Here is a 21,675-nt window from a genome sequence, read left to right on the forward strand (position 1 = left end):
CTCTTTACTTCCAGTGACATGTTTCCTATTCTGATTTGTTTTTACAAAAGAGGCTAGAAATTGGTATTTTTGTATAGAATCTCCCGATTTTAATATTAGAAATCTGTATTTTTGTATCAAATCTACCAATCTTAAAACGTTATCAACTGCTTCAAATATTTTTAAATACTTTATAAAGATGCCTGGGTGGTTCAGTCGGTTAAGCATCCAACTTTGGCTCTGGTCATGATCTCCATGGCTTGTGAGTTCAAGCCTCACATCTTGAACTAAAAGACAACAAAATAAAATTAAAATTTCTGCAAGAAAATAAATAACCACACAAACAAAATACCAGAAATGCCCATGAGTGTGTGGTCAACAGACTGCAAGATTATCATTTCTTTTCTAAAATGTCTCCAACTCTGACATGCAGCAAATTTCTTTACTCAAGGTTGAGGTAGAGGATGAGTACTATCCAGAGTTATTCTGAGATTTTCATTCTTGCCCAGCACTGTACTGTGCAAATGAGCCTGCGCCCTCACTGAAGAAATGTGCTGTGTGCAAAGCATCATGCTGGATGCAGTGGAGGGATTCAAAGATGACTCATGTGGTTTGTACCCCTCTCAGAAGATTGTGCCTTTGAGCTTTATTATGCAAGGAGGATGCGCTCAAATTTCTGATTTTTAATGATAACATATACCCTAGTGGTTTATTGCAAACAAATCACTTTTACATCCCTTGTCTCACAGGATGCTCATATCAACTGAGAATTACAGAAGCTGAAATTAGTATTCCCATCACACAGATACGCAAATAGTTCAGCAGAGGAGAAGGCACGCATCTAAGGTCACAGAGCTAGTAAGTAGGAGAGATGAAACTCAAAATCATGTCTTCTGACTCACAATTCTTTGATTTGTTCTTTTTCTAATACACTGTATTGGGTCAACCTAACCCACTCAACTGAGAGAGGCAGCTGGAGTCAGGGCCACAGTTCTGGAGAGAAAAAAGTGAGTATGTCAGATGGGACTTCAGTTCATAACCTTATTCCCTTATATCGCATGCCCAAACCACCAAGTATATAGGCCTTTCATATCACAGTTCTAAATCTAAGATCTATGGCATCTTTTCAACATCCTTGTGCTATCAGTAAGTCTTTAATCCAGAATTACCATAATCTTTTTTTTTTTTTTTTTTTTTTTAAGAAATCACCTTTCTTATGAGTCTGGATGCAGTCCCAAGGTCCTGGACCATGATAATCACTCAAGACATGATTATTACTGACCAAAAAGTGTTACCAATTTCTGCTTTCATCCAAGATGGAGTAACAGAGTCTGGATTTACTCTTCCACCTGAACTAAAACACTAGACAAAATACATAAAAAGAATGGTTTTCAAGACCTTAAACATTAGACAATGAAGAACAATGGTCCTCAAGAAATGGGAAATAAACAACATTGGCCCTATTATTACCCCTGCTTATTGCTTTAAAGAATTTCTAGACCATGTCACAGGCAACGCAGGCAGAGCCCAGGATGCTTCCTGATTGAGGAAACTTAGTGGAGAAATTGGCAGACCAGAGTTCACAGGTGAGAGAATTGGAAAGGAAAAAGCTAGAAAGAGGGAAATTCAGAGATTGACAGATGGTCTTCCTCAATTATTCAATAGAGTACTGATTAGCACATTTGTGTGACAAAACCATGGAAGGCCAGAGAACCACCTGAAAGCTTTCACCAAGAGTGGGAATAGGGCCATTCTCACCAGCCAGACTAGAAAAGCTCCTAATTTATGGGGCACTGTAGAGATAATTCAGAAGAGTTATGCCTGAGTAGTGGGAAACAATAAGCCCTAGATTAAAAGTTGCTCTGGTCTCACCTGACAAATCTTAATGGCAAGACCTGAAAGTATCAAACTGTTTCCAAGTAACTTTATTGCCTCCCAAAATAAAGTCACTTTGTGGCTGAGGTTGCAAACATGTTCATGGAAGAAAAATCCATTGGTTTGAGAATCTTTGAGACCATGAGATTCTCGATCTGTGCAGGGTATTAATGTCTAAGAGCTGCCTATTCCAGGATTTCTCTAGAGGATGGCAAGAGTCCTGAACCAGTTATCATTTCTGTCTTGCCGGTCTGACAGGGTTGGGAAGGTCCGAGCCTTGGGAAGTGGGACCCACTTTCCTTTCTTATCCCATGTTTTCCTGCCAGAACACCATGGGTTGTTAATTGCCTTGGGTTGGAAAATGGTTTGCATTTACAATTGTAAATTTATTCATCGTTTTAATTTATGTAAGTTTTTTGTACACAATTCTCAATTCTTAAAGAGATGTCAAAAAATTTTGGTTTTCTACTGTCATGTGAGAACATTAGGCCCCAACAGCATGTCCTTGTGCAAGAAAAATAACGTGCTGCAGTGCTAAAAAAAAAATAGGAATACAAAAATATTCTGTGCTTAAAGTATAACTCACAGTGTCTATTATCCAATTAAAAATTACCAGATATAGAAATAAGCAGGAAACCATGACCCATAATGAGGAGAAAAATCAACCAATTGAAACCAACCCAATATTGACACAGAGGTCAGAATTAGCAGACCAGAACGTTGACACATTATAACTATAGTCTACACGTGCACAAAGCTAGAGCAAAACTTGAAGATGTTAATTAGTCATGTGGAAAAAAAATTTTTTAAGACTAAAAAATTACACTTCTAGAAATGAAAACTACAATTATCTGAGATGAATGGCAGATTAGGCATTGCAGAAGAAAATATTAGTAAACTTGTATATTGATGGCAACAATTCAAAACGAAGCATAGAAAAAGGATTCAAAAACAAAACAAAACTTGAGGTGGCCTAACATCCATGTGCTGAGGGTTCTGGAAAGGGGTATGGGTTGGAGGAGACAGAAAATAATTTTGAAAAGTGGCCAAAGTATATTGATATTTTATTAAAACTCTAAACCCATTACATTAGTTTGCAAAGGCTGCCATAACAAAGTACCAAAACCTAGGTGGCTTAAACAAGAGAAATTTATTATCTCACAGATCTGAAGGCTAGATGTCTGAAATCAAATTGTTGTCAGGATTCATTCTTTCTGAGGGTTGTGAGGAAGAATCTGTTCCATGCCACTCTCCTAGTTTCTAGTATTTGTTGGCAATCTTTGCCATTCCTTGGCTTACAAAAATATCACCTCAGTTTCTGCCTTCCTCGTCACATGACATCTTCCCTGTGTGTGTGTATCTAAATTTCCCCCAATTATAGGACATTAGTCATGTTATTAGGGCCCACCCTAATAATTTCCAAATAAGGTCATATTCTGAGGTACTGAGAGTTGGGGCTTAACAAAATTAATTTAACAAATTTAATTAACCCATTAATTTTGGAGGTATACAATTCAACTCATAACACTCATAGCCCCCAGGAAGTTTAACAAACCCCAAGTATAAAAAGAAATTAAGAAAACTACACTAAGGCATATCAGAGTCAAATTGCTCAAAACAATGATAAACAGAAAAGTCTTAAGGGTGCCTGGGTGGCTCAGTTGGTAAGCATCCAACTTCAGCTCAGGTCATGATCTCATGGGTTCATGAATTCAAGCCCTGCATGGGGCTCTGTGCTGACAGCTCAGAGCCTGGAATCTGCTTCAGATTCTGTCTTTCCCTCCCTCTCTGCCCCTTCCTGCTTTCACTTTGTCTTTCTCTCTCAAAAATAAACAAACATTAAAAAAATTTTTTTTAAATCTTAAATATCATATGACTTCACTCATATGTGGAATTTAAGATACAAAACAGATGAACATAAGGGAAGGGAAGCAAAAATGATATAAAAACAAGGAGGGGGACAAAACATAAGAGACTCTTAAATACAGGGAACAAACTGAGGGTTGCTGGAGGGGCTGTGGATGGGGGGATGGGCTAAATGGGTAAGGGGCATTAAGGAAGACACTTGTTGGGATGAGCACTGCATGTTATATGCAGAGGATGAGTCACTGGATTCTACTCCTGAAATCATTATTGCACTATATGCTAATCACTTGGATGTAAATTAAACAATAAAAATAAAGTTAAAAAATTAAATTAATAAAAAAGTCTTAAAACCAGCCAAAGGAAAAAAGAAACATGACACACAGAGAAACAGAATAAGGATGACAGCAGATTTCTCATCAGAAGCAATGCAAGCAAGGCAACAGTGGATCAACAAGGTTAAAGTGATGGGGGGAAATGGCCAATCTGAAATTCTCATCCCAGCAAAAATATTGTTTTAAAAACGGAGATAAAATAAAGACTTTTCCAGACATATAAAACCTGAAAGAATTTATCATCAACAGACCTGCTCTACAAAACATAATAAAAGAAATCCTTCACACAAGAGGACAGTAATAGCAAACAGAAGAATGGATTAATACTAAAAAATAAAGAGCATTGGAAATAGTGATTGTGTGGATACATATAGGTGATATTTTCTCATTGTTTAAATCTCTTTAAAAGATAATTGACTTTTTAACTTTTTAAAAAATGTTTATTAATTTTTGAGAGAGAGAGAGGAGAGAACGAGCAGGAGAGGGGCAGAGAGAGGGAGACAGAACCCAAAGCAGGCTCCAGGCTCCAAGCTGTCAGCACAGAGCCCAATGTGGGGCTCAAACTCATGAACCACGGTATCATGAAGCCGAAGTCAGATGCTTAACCAACTGAGCCACCCAGGTGCCCCTTAACTTTTCAAACAAAAATAATTATGGAGCTTCTAACAGGAATAAATAAAATAGGACAACATTAGCACAAAGCCTCAGAGGGGGGAAACAGAAGTATACTATTGTAAGGTTCTTATATGTGAAATAACACAATCTCACTGGAAGATAGACTATGATAAGTTTAAGATGTATACTATAATACCTAAGCAACCTGTAAAATAACAAAGAAGTATGGCTTAAAAACCAATAAAGATATCATAAAAAATAACCCAAAAGAATACTTAAAAAAAAAAAAACAGGGAAAGGGGAACAAATAACATACAGGACAAATCAGATAACAGTCAGTAACAAAGTAGATTTAAACCTGATGATATCAATATTCATATTAAGTGTAAACAGTTTAAATTACCAATTAAAAGCCAGCAATTATCAGACTGGATAAAAAAAACATGACCTACTAAATGCTGCCTACAAAAAACCCTTTTTCAATATAAAGACATAGAGGGTTTGAAAGTAAAAGGATTAGGTGTTGGGAGGGGGGGTGGTGCCTGGGTGGCTCAGTTGGTTGAGTGTCCAACTCTTGATTTTGGCTCAGGTCATGGTATTGGGGCCATAGGACTGAGCCCCACATTAGGCTCCACACTCAGTGTGGAGCCTACCTAAGTTTCTCTCTCTCTCTCTCTCTCTCTCTCTCTCTCTCTCTCTCTCTCTCTCTCATTCTCTCTCTCTCTCTCTCCCTCCCTCCCTCCCTTTGCCCCTCTCTCTGCTTGCACTCTCAATCTCTCTAAAATTAAAAAGTAAAAGGATGGATAAAGATATATCCCACCAATATGAATCAAAAGAAACCTGGAATGGTTCGTAATATCAGGCAAAATATATTCTAGAGCAAAGAATATTTGCAGGGATAAAGAAGATCGCTTCAAAATGATAAACGGGTAGATTCATTAAGAGAACATAACAACCCTAAATGTTTATGCACTTAGCAACAGAGCTTCAAGGTCATGAGGCAAAAATGGCTACAACTGCAGGGAGAAATAGATAAATACACAATTACAATCAGAGATTTCAGGATCCTTTGACAGACGTGTACATATACCAAAACATATCGAATTGTACACTTTAAATATGTACAGCTTCGTCAACGCCAGTTATACCTCAATAAAGAGATTTTAAACAGAAGTGTTACCACATCAAATCCATTTACAACCAGACTCCAGGAAGGGCCCATTTTAAGCAGGATCAAATATACATACAGAGATCATTCTGGAAACAAGCTACGAAAGCTTACAAAAGTCACACATCAAGTCTGCACCAATACTGGGCTGAAAAACATCCAATCTATTCTCCCCAGCTGGCTTGGCCATTCGTTATTGCCAAGTCCCCTTTTTAACATCAAGGCTTCCCAAAGCAAGCTCTGCATCACACTAAGTCTGCAGGGGTTTAGTAAGTGTTACGGGGGGGGGGGAAAAAGTTCTGTGATCATAAATGATGGAAAACTTGAAACAAAAACTGTATTCTTTACTACCGAACTTTCCCAACCTTTTCACATGCCACTGTGCATTTTAACTCTGTAAAGCCGTGTATACAGCATTTTCGAAAAGTATTTGATCATGGAGTCCTGGTTTTCAAAGATCTTTTCCCAGGAGAAGTACCGCATGTAGCAATTCAGGGACATTTTGTGAGAGCATTTCGGGCTCCTCCCTGTCCTCCAGCTCCTGGCGGCATGGTGCTAACTGAGGGGAGATCAAAGGTAGACATAAAATACAGGGGATCATATGCATATAGGCTGTTCCCAATAGTTCACACAAAGCATGAGAATCCTGGGGCCAAAAATAAACTGCTTTTGCATTTTCCATTGTTTCGTTTTGCCGGGACACCAACATGAAAGATTTCTTCTCAGCATGATGACAACTCCCCTTCACGGAGACAGATAATCAATCAGTAGTTGACTATGCTCAAAACAGAGTGGCAGACTCAGCAGAAGAACAAAGAATGCCCATCAGGGGAGCAAGAAAAAGGAGGGGACTTGGGAACCATGTCTGTTAAGAGAAGTGATCCCTACCACCAACAGCTACATTTCCAGGGGCGCCATTTATTACCATAACCCCCTACTTCAAACATGGAGTTCACAGTCTGGGTACCTCCATCCATCTTTCAGTTGACAAACAGCATCATACATCTTCCTTTCACCTCTCCAAAGAGCTACAGCTGAACTAGAGCACCCCTCCCCCAGTTTCTCCCCGCCTCCTGCCTCTTCAACCTGGGCACTATTCTTCTCTAGGAGTTAAACAAAACCAAGCTGTTCCACCCAGCAGTAATAGAGCCTGACCTTCTTCTCAAAGAGCTGGGGGCTCCAACCCAGGAGGCAAGCCAGCTGGGAAGACTGAACAATGCAGTAGGCAGAAGCAAGCACATGAATATTCAAGCATGTTCAGGGGCACTGAGAGTCACTTACCCCAAAGGGAAGCCCAACCACTCACTCGCACTCCATAAAGAGCTAAGAGGACCAGGCAGATAACACTGAGCCTTTCAGATTTCCAGCGTTGATTAGACAGAACTCTAGTGGCCAGACATTGCTCAGATTCCAGAATGGAGAGCAGGAACCATCACCAGCAGTCTCCCTCTGCTCCAATTCTTTCCCCCAGGGCTTTTCTGAAGATTAGCCCCTGAACTGCACTATCCACATCATCTTGGGTCACCCCATCCCCGATCCTGTAAATGGAAAACTCCATGCTTATGGAAGAGGTTTCCCCAAATACACATAGTGAGTAACTAGTGAGAACCTAACCCTCACGTCACATCCATTTTACATTCCACTAGATGGACTGAGAGGTATCCAACCTTAGGGACAGAGCGCCCACTGAATTTCTAGGGAAAACTTCAGAGAGATACACATCCTTCCCAGAAAAGGCTCCATGGTTTTCATGACGTGCTCAGGGGAGTAGATAATGAGTATTAAAAATCGTTGCCTGCCACAGGGAGTAACTCAGGTCCCAAAGCAGAAGGAATGGCACAAAGAAGTTGGACTCAAACACCAGCTACTAGTTTTAGGGACAGAAAGAAAAACAAATAAATGAATCATCGGGGTGGGGTGGGCGGGGGGGGGGGGCACTGGTTGGGCTGCCCTGAGGGAAACGAGGAGATAGGGGATATTGGTTTTGTATTTCCCCATCTAATCTGTTAGCTTGCTATCCTTAATCTCATATTCCTCATCCCCTTTTTCACTTATCCTCCATAATCAAAATCTATCTGCACCATATCCCACATCGCAGGCTTTGAGTTCTTTTGAAAATTTGTCCACACTAAAGTAATAATGACTTACTGAGGTTTTTCTGCACATGAGTCTTCACTGCCTTAAACAAGTCAATAATATAAGACACCATAGCAGTCTGGCTTAGGAGCCATTTGGGTGGCAGAAAAAGCCTTTCAGGGATGCTCACAGATGGGAGCAAATTTCTGAAGTCAGAGCAAAGGGTAAAAACAATGCCTACTCAAACTTATCTTTGAAGAGCCCATAAACCTCTCATAAATAGAATATAGTGAACAAACGTGATCTTTTGTATCAACACTGGAAGGCAATATGTATAAGACAGCAACCATGCTATATGTCAAACTTCAAATCCTTAAACACTGACGTATCACTAGGTGTGGCAAAAAATTTTCCCAACACAAGATACCATACAAATCAAGACCAACTGAGCCCCTGTCTTTCATGTCTCCCCATCTCATGTTTACTCCAGAACTTTCCGTCATTGGAGGGAATGGTAGGTAGGACTGCCTTTGCTATTTAAATTGTTGCTTTCTCGTGCATGCCTGTAGTTATTGTTTTGGCTGCTCTGTCTCAGAAAGGCATGTTTCTGGGTAAGACGTATCTCTGCTACAATTCCACACTGACAGAGTGGGTCATAGGTTTTTGCTCACATCACTGCTGGCTCGAAGACTCACTTGTTTTTAAAAGTCACCTTCGTGGGCTGTCTCAATTAGTCTTTAAAGCAGAGAATTTGTCCTCTTTTACTCTCTAGTTTCTTGGAAAGGTGAATGAGTGATGAAGTCACCGAATCTGGACCTATCTGAATTTGGAGAACCTAGTCTACGGCCATACCACCCTAAACATGCCTGATCTCATCCAGATTTGGAGAACCTCAGTAAAAGAAAGCGTAGTGGAGTCTTGAGGTCACATCCCAGTTATGCCTTGACTCACTGGGAAAACGTGGGGCAGCCTCACCCTCTCTGCCTGTCAGCATCTCTATCTACGCAAGGAGGAAATTAATGCTGAGGAACCCTGATTTTCTTTCTCGTTCTGAAATTTTGTGCTTCTGGCTCCACTCTGCCACTGGCTGGCCAACAGCTTCCCTTACCTGGGCTCCAATTCTGGCTCTTCCACTTCTGGCTATGTGACCTCTGGTCCTATTTGACCTCTGTGATGACTCAAATTCCTCCAAGGTAATGGGGACAGAATAAAGGTCCAAGCTTCATGGAATTATGCAAGATTAATCCACGGAAAGAGCACAAGGAGCCCATGAACAAAGTAAGTGAATAACGGAAGCCACTGTTAGGAGAAAAGGAGACCGTTGGGCCAACTGACCCATCAGTCTCCCGCTCCATTCTTCCCTGGATCCACTGCCCGTTTTCTGGTCGGTCATGTTTGCCGATTGTGGGTGAGCACCAAATGTCATTGAGAATCAATCGTGTGCTCAGCCTACTCTGTAAGGAAAATTCCTGATTGTGTCAGGGGCAGCAAAGACATGTTTGCCCTGGTGTAGAATACCTTACTCAATAGCTTAGGGTGGCAATGTTATCTAGCAGGTACAGCCCCACCACCAAGAACAGGAAGTTTAGATTCTAGTCACTGCCCGTCACGAAGTGTGACCTAGATTACTCATTCTGGCTCTGTCATTGCCTGTGTAAGCCCTCCCAGGCAAGGCACCTGAGGGGCCCAGATGAATCCTAAGTTGGGGAGAAGTTTCTCCGACCCCAGCTCACATTAGGGCTCTCCACAGAGAGCAAGGTATGGGATTTCCCACATTGTGAGGTTATCACAAATCTCTGGGATGTGCTTTGCTTGATCCTTGTGTCAGCCCTGCAGGGGACGCAGACACACCAGTATCCCCATCACAGATGGCCCAGGGATGTGGTCACACAGGTCACAGAGCAAATTAGTGCAGCGGCAAGAAGACAAACCCCATTCTCTCTACTCCAAATGTTCTTTTTTATTTTCCCAGCCACCACACATAAAGGATCCTCCCCCCCGCCCCCATCCTTCAGTCTAAAATACCTCAGGATCTCTATGGCGACTGGAAATTGCCCTAATAACCCAAGCCATCGAGTCACCCATTGCTGACATCCTCAGCTCTGCCTGATCCCTGACCTCTGCCTCATTCTGAATCATCCCAGATCTCTGGGAATAACGCTCTGGCCATCTCCAACCTGCCTTCTACCCCATAAAAGAAGACGGGTTGAGCGATCGCCCTTGCCGGCCAGTTGTCCAGCTCCTGAAAGGTCACCCACACCCTCTGTTCTACCTTCCTCTGCCCCAGCTCGAGAGCCCCGAGGACTGCCTCAGCCGCACTGCGTCGGTCCTCTCTCGCCTTCTCCCAATCCACGCATCACTGGGAACAACAGTGCCGAGCGCTCTCGTCTGCCCAGACCAAGGGCTACAGGGCTTCCCGGCAAGGCTGGGGGTGGCAGATGGGGGCGGAGGGGACTCGGCTGTCCACCCGGCCCCAACTGCAGCCCAGCGACCCCCATCTGCGGCATCCCCGCAGCCACCCAAGCCACGCGTCCCCTCCTGCGCACGTGCGCATCTGTCAGGGCACTGACACCCGGCTGCTCGCTAGCCCTCCGCGACCCTGATTGAGATCCAGCCCCTTCCCCCTTCCTGGATGGAAACTGGACTCTTGGCAATAAGGGTGGGTTGGAAATGCAGCTATGCTGCAAGAAACCCAAATTTACAGAGAGAAAATTGATTCAATGCAGAAAAGGTGTGCTTTAAACGAAGCCAGTTCCAGTTAAAATTGCGTAGCTGCAGGTTTGACGTCAACCCCCTCAGCCTCCGCCTTTACGGTGCAAACTCTGCGCAATCCATCATGCCCTCTCCTCCCACCCGGGGACGTGATATCTTCACGCTATCCTCCTCTCCCTTTATCAAAGACTGCTTTCAGAAAAGACATCTCCTATCTGTCCTTTACGGCAGAGCAAGAATGTCAGTCACTGTGTCTTCTCTGCTATAAATATGTCCACGTCTCGCCTCCTGACTGTGGAACGGAAGGTTTCAGGGGCCACACGATGAGGTATGGGGGAATGACCAGGGACCCGAGAAGGAAGTATGGAGTCCTGCGCGACCTTGAAAAAGATACTTCACTTCTCTGGGCCTCGACTCTCTCATCTGACCAGTGGGCATGGTAAGATCAGAGAGAGCTATCTCGTGGGGCTGTTTCATCCGGGGAGAATTTGTTAACAAGATCCAGTGATTAGAAACCTGGGCTTAAGTCACTCAGACCTGAGTTTAAATACTAACTCTAGCTGTGTGACCTATAGCAAATTACTTACTCCGTCTAAGGCCAGCTTGTCCATCTGTCATACTAGGGCAATTAAATTTTAAATGCTTCACAGGGTTGAGAGAACTAAAAAAAGACAATGGAGCCTGTATAATGGAGTAGTTAAAAGGACGGACTCTGTATTCAGATTATGTGGGTCTAAGCCCAGCTCTGCTATTAACTAGCTGCACGACCTTGGGAAAGTCACTTAAGCACCTCTCTGTGCTTCAGTTTGTCATCTGTAAAGTGCTACAGCGTGTACGGCCATGGACAGCTATGGGAACTCAGTGATTTAATACATATGTAAAGTATTTACAACAGTACCTGGCCCTGGAACATGATAAGCATTAATAAGCATTAGCTATTATTAGCGTTGTTGTTTAAGTAAAGCCCTTGGTACCATTCCTAGCACATGGCAAGGACTCCATAAATGATGGCCATTACTATAATGTCCAAATATAAAACGGTTTCATCCTGTATCATCCTGCAACTGCCCCTGCCACCCTGCCATGGGAGGACTCTCTGGTCCTTAAAAATCAAAGGGACAGGGTGGGACTGGGGCATACTTAAGACTTCAAGTGACTTGCAGGGCAGTGCTTAAGGAATGGTGGGCACACTCAGTCACGTGCCCAATACGCTGGTGGTAAAAGTAAGGCATAAGGAAGGAAGTTGAAAAGAGAGACACAGAGGGCAAGAGAAGCAGCTTTGGTTTCCTACGTGAATCCCACAGCCGGTTGACCCTCCGCTTGCATCCATGGACCAGTGTGGCAAAATTCTCAACAGCCCTGCTGAAGGTGATGACCAGAAGACTCACTTCTGTACAACGAGAAGAAATGCCCCTCCACGTCCCTGAATCAGAATTTTGTGCCTTCTCTGGCCCGTCTCCTTACTTACCTGTAAGGCGGTTGAGGCCCAGAGAGGGAAAGGAGCTTACCCAAGATCACACAGCTGACGAGTGGCAATCAGAACTCGAACCAGGATTTCTAACCTCAAATCCAAGATATATCCACTAGGCCAGGTGCTTAGAAAGGGAAATTGTGGCACAGGCACGTGATCCACGGGCTCTAGAACAGGTCTTCTTAAGGGGGAAAGGCCCAGGAAAGTGGTGTTTGAAACAACCAGCTGTGCACTACCCCCTTTACATGGGTGAGACAGGTTTATCTGTCCTTCACCCTCCCTGCTACTGTTTCTCAGCTTCTGTGCCCCAGTGCTTTGCAGACATGCCCTAAAGATTGTCTTGCCCACTGAATTATATAATGTCTCTATGCCATGCTTCCCTAAGGGGCTCCAGATGTCCATGCCATTGGTATAATTGCTGCAAGGCTCATCCGGAAAGGGGGGCAGGGGAGGGGGGCTTCAGACACAGCTACAAGGCAAAGAAAAAGGTTACTCTGTGACTATCAAAAGATGATCTATCCCCACGTTTATGATATCTGCCTTGGCTGCTTCTTATTGGCCAGATGGTCCTGGAGTTAATATATTTCTATCCAACAAAATACAAAAGGGAAGCAGCTATAGCCACTGCTGCTGTTGGCGCTCATACGAGCTTTTCTGCAGATGATGTTGGGGAACGCAGCCTAAAACGTTCTGCAGCAATGACTGTCGAAATGTCCACACTAGACCCACAGGCAACACTGCCCCGACTGTCTACACACACAACTTTAGCGCCAAACCACTACCCCTCACTTCAGCACATTGTAAATTCCAGAGAGACAGATGTGGTCAATTCTCTCTGGTCCTTATGTTTTGAATGCAGATAAAATCTAATCATTGAACAAGTCGTCGCCAAACATCACTACAGGATTCCGTAAGGATTACAAAGACAAATAAAATACAGTTCCTCCTTCTGAGGAGCTTAGAGTTTCAGACACATAATAGGTACTTATTAGAAATCAAACAAAAGGGGCGCCTGGGTGGCTCAGTCAGTTGAGCGACTGACTTCAGCTCAGGTCATGATCTCATGGTTTGTGAGTTCAAACCCCGCGTCGGACTCTGTGCTGACAGCTCAGAGCCTGGAGCCTGTTTCAGATTCTGTGTCTCCCTCTCTCTGACTCTCCCCCACTCATGCTCTGTCTCTCTCTGTCTCAGAAATAAATAAACGTTAAAAAACAATCGAACAAAACTCTAAAATGCATCTGTTTACTAGCCCCTGATGCAGCCTTTGTCAACTTTCCACTAAAATGTTCAGAAAGCAGAGGAAAACACACAAATGCTCATAATGAAAAAGGAAAGAAACAAACCCTGACAGAAACGTGTACTAAATTGTGAGGCAGCTGATGCTGCTAGAAAGAAATATACCAAAGCCTTGCCTCAAGATGCCCAGGTTTTTTTCTCATGAGACTCTAAAAAGTATCTCCCCACCATCTGCCCTGCTCAGAGACTCAAGCAAATCACCAGTCACCTGGCTACTACACGGACGCTGCCTTTTGAGGAGGCTGGCACACAGGGCTTAGTCCATGGTGCGCAGTAATCAAATATCTGCAAAATGACAGTGAGTGAACAAACCGTGCCCCGATCCACCCTTTCTCACACCGCTACTCCTCGTGCCCCGAGTTCTACATCCTTTGAGAGACAGCAACTCTGCGGGCATGAAGCAGGGAGAGCCGGAAATGTTAAATTGCATCCTGGAACATGTCTTTCTTACACATAAAGTAATTCAATCTAGAAAAGAAAAAATATATATTTCTGGTAGCAATATATGCTGAAAATTGGATTTTACCTGTGTTCCCTTGATTCAGAGTATCAGGGAAGAAAAGGTAGAGGGACTAGGGTGAAATGCCACCTTTGCAGAACAGAGTGTCATTAATCTGAATTTCTCAGTTTAGGGCACTATTAACACCCAGAGCCACACCATTCTTTTTTGAGAGTTCCTTGTGCACTGGAGGATATGTAGCACTATCCCTGACCCCTACCCACTAGGCACCTGTAACACACACACCCCTCCAGACATTAACATCTATCCCTTGGGAGACAAAACCACTGTCAATTGAGAAGCACTGTCCTAAATGAATGTTTAAGAAACTACAAATTGTATGGTGAGCTATTCATAGTACCTTGCCCCTGAGTTGTAAAGCTGACCCATCACCACACAAATACCTCCGGACAAGAGGCAGTAGAATATTGACAGACAGAAGGTTTTAAGGTAGTTGGAAGGATAACAAAGTGTGGAAAAGAGTTACAAGCTTTGGGGGGGAGGGGGGGAATAATGCAGAACAACAAAAAAAAAAAAAAAAAAAAACAAAGGAGGAGGAGGAGGAGGAAGATCATCCCAAAGACCCCAGAAATGATCCACTGCAAGATATAGAAGAAAATTTCAGAAAATTGTTTTGTGTCCTCAACAGAGAGCACAAAGATCTGTTGTCCATGAAAGAAGCAGGAAACCATTAGGACAGATAGGCAATATGGAAAGATAACAAATACGATATGATCCATAAAAGGATAGAATGAAATTTAAATGGATGAGGTGTTTTTTTTAAGAGTTAGCAAAAACTAAAAATATCATCACAGAATTAAAATACACAGGTGAGGCATCCAGTAAACAGAATTGATAAAGCAGAAAGCCACAACAGCAATATGAGATGCTATCCCAGACTGCCAAGAGAAAGGGAAAAGACAAAAACCATGAGATAATTGGAAGGAAGGGGATAAAAGGTTAATATGTAGGTAGTAAGCATTTCTAAAAATGGCACTAGAACAAAGAAATAGAAGCAATAACCAAAGGTAAAATAAAAATTAAATGTGTTCAAATGGAAAAGACTCATGAATATATATAGACTGGAAATGTCCACTGGTTTGCAGATCAACTCAATTAAAAGTCACCCTCATATAAAAATGTAATCTTTTTAGGAATTACATGGATAGAGACAGAAGTGCTATGTGTATGTGGTGATTTTAAAAATAAAGAAAAAAATGGGGTTCTTATAAAGGAAAAAAATCAGGTAGTTCTCATATTTCTGCTCTGAAATGAATTATGACCAAAAATTATACTCAATTTATTCTTGGTAGGCAAGGGCTCAGAAAAAAAACATGCTATCCATGTTCACTTCCTTTATTTTTTTTTATTTTGAAAGATTTTATTTTTAAGTCATCTCTACGCCTAAAATGGGGCTCGAACTTATAACCCCAAGATCAAGAGTGTCATGCTCCACCAACTGAGCCAACCAGGTGCCCCTGTTTCCACTTCTTTTAAAACATCACTTAATGGTGCTGATTCATAGAGCACGTGTACCCCAATGTTTATAGCAGCTCTTTCAACAATAGCCAAATTATGGAAAGAGACTAATGTCTATCAACTGACGAATGGATAAAGAAGATGTGGTTTATATATACAATGGAATACTACTTGGCAATGAAAAAGAATGAAATCTGGCCATTTGTAGCCACATGGATGGAACTGGAGGGTATTATACTAAGTGAAATAAGTCAGGCAGAGAAAGACAGATACCATATATTTTCACTCATAGGTGGAACTTGAGAAGCTTAACAGAAGACATGGGGGGAAGGGAAGGGGAAAAAATAGTTACAGAGAGGGAAGGAGGCAAACCATAAGAGATTCTTAAATACAGACAACAAACTGAATGTTGATGGTGGGGGGAGGTGGTGGGGGGAGGGGAAAATGGGTGATGGGCACTGAGGAGGGCACTTGTTGGGATGAGAACTGGGTGTTGTATGTAAACAATGAATCATGGGAATCCACCCCCACAACTAAGAACACACTATCTACACTGTATGTTAGCCAACTTGACAATAAATTATATTTAAGAAATAAATAAAAATAAAGCTAATATAAAAGAAATAAAAAAGTAAAATAAAATAAAATATCCCTTAAAGGTATACCCCAAAGAGAAAAGAAAAGACAAGACCTCAGAAATAGAGGCCTGATGGTATAAAAAGATGGACAGTAAACATTGAAACCAGGGGATGAGAGATGAACCTCAATGATTATTAACTCTAGATAAAATAATGTGAAAAATTGTTATTGAATAGAATATAAAAATTACTAATGTAGCATAAATAATCTAGATCTAAATCCCAAGGTTACATTAACAGAGATGTAATGTACGAGATCAGAGGTTTACTAAAAGCATACTGTTTTAAAGTTAATTTTGCTCTTAACAAAATTAGATAAATATAGAACCAACATTGCTCTCAAAAACATTTAAAATAATCATAAATGGGATATAATTAATATAACTGTTCAAAAACACCAGGAAAAAAATAACAATATATACTCTAGGAAACACAGAAAGCAATAAAACAAGAAAGTATAAAGTAACAGAAAATAAAATTTTATAAGCATTAAAAAATAAATGAGTTTAACAATTCTCTTAAAGACAAAAACTCTCAAAAATTTTGCCACATACAACTAAATTCCATGGTATTGAAAAGGGATGTGCCTAAACCAAGTAACACATACTCCAAAAAAGTTTAAAAATGAAAGAAATGGAGAAATACCAGACAGGCAGCTTAAGAAAAAAATCAGGATCACAATATTGTTACCAGGAAAGTAGAGCTCAAAGTTCAAACAAGAAGCCTCAAAGAAGATAAAGCAAATCATGTTATAAAGGATAAAATGCATAATGAAAAATATTAGATTTCTATGCATCAAGAAATTTCTTTGAAACAAATTATGTTCTATAAATATTGAGGACAAAAATTAGTAGTGAGATAACTAAATACACTTAAATCTTTGACTAGGAAAGTGAACAAAAATTAGGACAAGAAGGATGTGAATAATATAAATTAATTATGTTGATTTAACAAACTGGGTATGGTACAATAAGGGAATATGGTTTCCTTCCAGCACTCAAGAAAGTCATAAAAATTGATCATTTATTAAGCCACAATGAATAGCTCAATAAGCTGCAAAACTAAATGTATAGAATGCATTCCAGATTGTAAAGCAATAAAACTAAAAACAAGAGTTTTAAATTTTTAAAATACCAACCCCTGAGAAATTATTAACACTCTTACATGACTTGAAAAAGTGAAAGTCAAAATCATTACTACAAATCATTTCAAAAATAGTAAAATTTGATCCTTCTATATATTAAAATACATGAGATGCAGCAACCAAAGCTATACACGTATTAAAATTTGTCACTTCACATGTGTCATTGTTCAACAAGAAAAGGTGGAAATAAATAGGTTAAGCATTGAAGACAAGATGTTAGGAAAAAGAATAAACTAAGGTAAGAATAAATATAAAAACAAAAACAATGGCACCACAAGGGTGGTTCAGTCAGTTAAGTGTCCCACTCTTGATTTCAGCTCAGGACGTGATTTCAGGTTTCAAGGGATCGAGCCCCACATCAAGATCTATGCTGACAGGGCAGAACCTGCTTGGCATCCTCTCTCCCCCTCACTCAGTCTGCCCCTCCCCCATTTTCTCTCTCTCTCTCTCTCAAAGTAATAAACATTTTTTTAAAAAGCAAAAACTAATGAATTTAATTGATAAATTGACTTGATAAATTATCCAAGGGTCCATTAAAATTTTCTAAAATACTTCTGGAAGTGTTATCTCCTTGTAGTTTTGATTTGCGTTTCCCTGATGACGAGTGATGGTGAACATCTTGTCATGTGTCTGTTGGCCATCTGTACGTCTTCTTTGGAAAAATGTCTATCGGTGTCTTCCACCCATTTATTAACTGGATTGCAGCTACGTGGATGGAGCAAGACAGTATAATGCTAAACGAAATAAGTCAGTCAGGGAATGGCAAATACCATATGATTTCACTCGTATTTGGAATTTAAGAAACAAACAAGTATGGGGGAAAACAGAGAAAGGCAAACCAAGAAATAGACTCTTAACTATAGAGAACTAACTGATGGTCCCAGAAAGGAGGTGGGTGGGGGGTAGGTGAAATAGGTGACAGGGATTAAGGAGGGCACTTTGTGATGAGCACAGGGAGTTGTATGGAAGTGATATAGTGAATCACTATATTATACAACTGAGACTAATATTACACTGTATGTTAAATAACTGGAACTTAAATAAATTTTTTTTAATTTAATAAAAATACTTCTAGAAAATCTGAGACAAAAGTGAAAGCATTTTCAATGTAAAATATTAGAAATGAGATTTTCTTTTTCACTATAAACAACACTTTGTGTAATTCAAGCTAATAGATTTTTTAAATCTCATTGAAATAGATTATTTTCCAGGAAGAAAATAAATCAACAAAATTCATTCAAAAAGACATTTAAGGAAAAAAAGAAAAAACCTTGACTATTCCAGTAGCAAAGGAAGAAACTAAAATAAAAGTTTGAACTGCATCTTGCATTGTATGCCAGAAATAATTTGCAATGGGTTTAAGAATGAAATTTGACATGTAATTCTTAAGTAGAAGAAAATTTTTTTTTTTAATTTCAATTTTTTTTTTCAACGTTTGTTTATTTTTGGGACAGAGAGAGACAGAGCATGAACGGGGGAGGGGCAGAGAGAGAGGGAGACACAGAATCGGAAACAGGCTCCAGGCTCTGAGCCATCAGCCCAGAGCCTGACGCGGGGCTCGAACTCACGGACCGCGAGATCGTGACCTGGCTGAAGTCGGACGCTTAACCGACTGCGCCACCCAGGCGCCCCTTTTAATTTCAAATTGTATCAGTCCTCATACATACCAAGAAAAAAAATCTACACAGAGAAAACACATTCACATAAAGAAAAAAAATCTGCAGATTTGACTCTACTGAATAGGATTTCAGTATGAATAACATCTTTAAATATTAAGAGACAAATTTGTAACCTGGAAAAAGTAGTTTCAACACACATGACAGAAAAAGGTATAATACCCTCAATGTAAACAAGAATAAGAAATAGATAATCATTAACAGAGATATAAATGGGGGACAACAAGAAAAACATGTTCACCCTCTTTAACATGCAACAAGCAAATTCAAATAACAATAAGATCTATTTGCTTCTACTGATATTTTAAATAATTCCCAGTTTTAACAGAGGTGAAGAGATTGATGCTATCTACAGAAAATGGATATTTTAACTTTTTTAAGTCCTTTCTACAAGGACAATTTGGCCATTGATATCAAAAGCCTGAAAATATACATATTCTTTGTCCCAGTGATTCTACTTGTAGGAATTTATCCTAACGAAATGGGTATACAAGATAATTTATTTAGAGAAATTGTTCATGTTACTATTTATTACATAAAATATTGTTTGTGCTGTAAATATCCAATGATAATGAATAATGTGATATGTTTGAATGATGGAACATTATATAAGCACAAAGTATAGAATATTAAATGTCATTTTAAAAATGTTATTACAGCTTATGTTTTCAAAGCTCATATTTTTTTTAAGAAAAGAGCATCACAATTCCAGATGCGCATCATAATCATCTCCAAACATGTTATACGTTCAGATTCCCGGGCCTCCTGAATCAGCCCAGGTGTGGACCCAGGAATCTGTATTCTTAAAATGCTCCATATATAAAGATCTGTACATGAAGACTGAAAGTATCTATGACATGTTTATTTTGGGGTAGAAAGAATATAGATAATGTTTATTTGTGCTTTATGTGCCTGTTTTGCATTTTCTATAATGAATGCATGTATTGCATTTATCAATTTAAAAATTCTAAGTTTAACGTAAATTGACCACGCAAGGTGATCTGTGATCTGATAAAAAAGGCCTATGGGGCGCCTGGGTGGCGCAGTCGGTTAAGCGTCCGACTTCAGCCAGGTCACGATCTCACGGTCAGTGAGTTCGAGCCCCGCGTCGGGCTCTGGGCTGATGGCTCAGAGCCTGGAGCCTGTTTCCCATTCTGTGTCTCCAATCTCTCTCTGCCCCTCCCCCATTCATGCTCTGTCTCTCTCTGTCCCAAAAATAAATAAAAAAAAACGTTGAAAAAAAATTTAAAAAAAAAAAAAAAAAAAAAAAAAGAAGGCCTAAGGACCGTGGTTCTGAGAGATTGTAGGAAAAAAAAAAATTAAGGCAGAAAACATGAACTGGTGGCCCACAAGGTACATCTGAATCCTAGACCTCTTTAATCCACATGGTGTTTTAATATTTTAAAAGTGATTGTCCACATTGAAAAATCGGGAGATTCCCCATAATAAATACTGACTTCCATCTTCTCTTGAGAAGAATACTTGGCCATGCTGGGCCCAGATGGCAGGAACTGATTACAGTAGACTGACTCCTCCCTAGGTGGGCAAGGGCCCTTAAGTTTACTACTGTCCCCACCGCTCCCTAATGTCCTCCTCATCCTGAGGTCAAAGCCAGGTACCTTTAAAAGCACACATTCTTTTTGAGGGAGGGAGCCAAAACATAAGAGACTCTTAAAAACAGAACAAACTGAGGGTGGATGGGGGATGGGAGGGAGGGGAAAGTGGGTGATGGGCATTGAGGAGGGTACCTATTGGGATGAGCACTGGGTGTTGTATGGAAACCAATTTGACAATAAATTTCATACTTAAAAAAATAATAAATAAAATAAAAGCACACATTTGTTGTTGTTTTCTAATCTTGGACCAAACTGTTTTTACATTACCTGCCTGATCCCTGTGTGTATTTGAGTCTAAGATCCCGCGATTAAGCAAATACCGAGTCAACATGTAAAAAGTGGGGGAGACAAGGTTGAGAGCCACTGTTTTAGGGGAAAGGGTGCTGGCAGGGGGAGCCCAGACACATCTGTGGGTGAGAAAGGAGACGATACTTGGTGGGTGCTGAGCCGTAGCAAGGAGTTTGGAGACACCCTGGATTCAAACTCCAGCCTTTCCACATCCTGTCTGTGCTCACTGAACTCACAAGAAGCATTTGCTTCTCTGGGCCTCTGTGTCCTCATCTGCAAAGCAAGAGTCATATTCCCTTCCCTAGAGGGCTGTTATGAGGGTTGCATGGGATGAGGCCTGTACCAGCTCCACACAGTGTTTGCTTTATAGTGAGTACTCCATAAATGCAAGCAATTTTGAGCATTATCACTAAGATCGTACCCAGTAAGTACAATGGAGGGATGAAGGAGGGAGAGGGGGACAAGAGTTGCTCGTGATAGTTGGGCTCTTCTATATACCTTATAACATGATCTCATTTTATCCTGAGAAACCTACCGGTAAAGTACCAGAAAGGGCTGGAGTGAGATGATGGAGACCAAAGCGTTTTCTGAGCCACAGAGAACTCTCCTGACACAAAATATTTGTAATGCCATCATTATTGGTCTCCTTTAACTAGCAGGCCTCATGAAGAGGGTTTTCCAATATTTGATCAGTGATGTTCCCCGTCTCCCCTCTTCTGGCCTGACACTTCCCCTTGATCCATACCCATTCTTCACTCATCTAAAAAAAAAAAAAAAAATGAATAGGCAAAATAAAAGTAAATGCTTCTTGACTTTCCCATCCCAATGGCAGAGCAGAAGGCAAATACAATGGAAGAGCACACAGGGAAGCCCCAGGGTCGGGAGAGGGAGAGCCCGTCACCCCCAAACAGATTGCAGCTGAAGGATCCGCCGTAAAATATCAGG

At 40.8% G+C, this 21,675-nt stretch overlaps 1 long non-coding RNA gene across 1 annotated transcript; it reads left to right on the top strand.

Annotated features, from left to right (window-relative positions):
- Positions 1–1,930: 1,930 nt before the first annotated feature.
- On the top strand, positions 1,931–20,825 carry LOC123605221. Its single transcript, XR_006715675.1, has 3 exons — positions 1,931–2,138; positions 8,814–8,826; positions 20,815–20,825. It is a non-coding gene; the product is annotated as an uncharacterized LOC123605221 (long non-coding RNA).
- Positions 20,826–21,675: the final 850 nt, after the last annotated feature.

This window comes from Leopardus geoffroyi, chromosome A1 (genome assembly GCF_018350155.1).
Source record: "Leopardus geoffroyi isolate Oge1 chromosome A1, O.geoffroyi_Oge1_pat1.0, whole genome shotgun sequence".
In the NCBI taxonomy this organism is placed as follows: Eukaryota; Metazoa; Chordata; class Mammalia; order Carnivora; family Felidae; genus Leopardus; species Leopardus geoffroyi.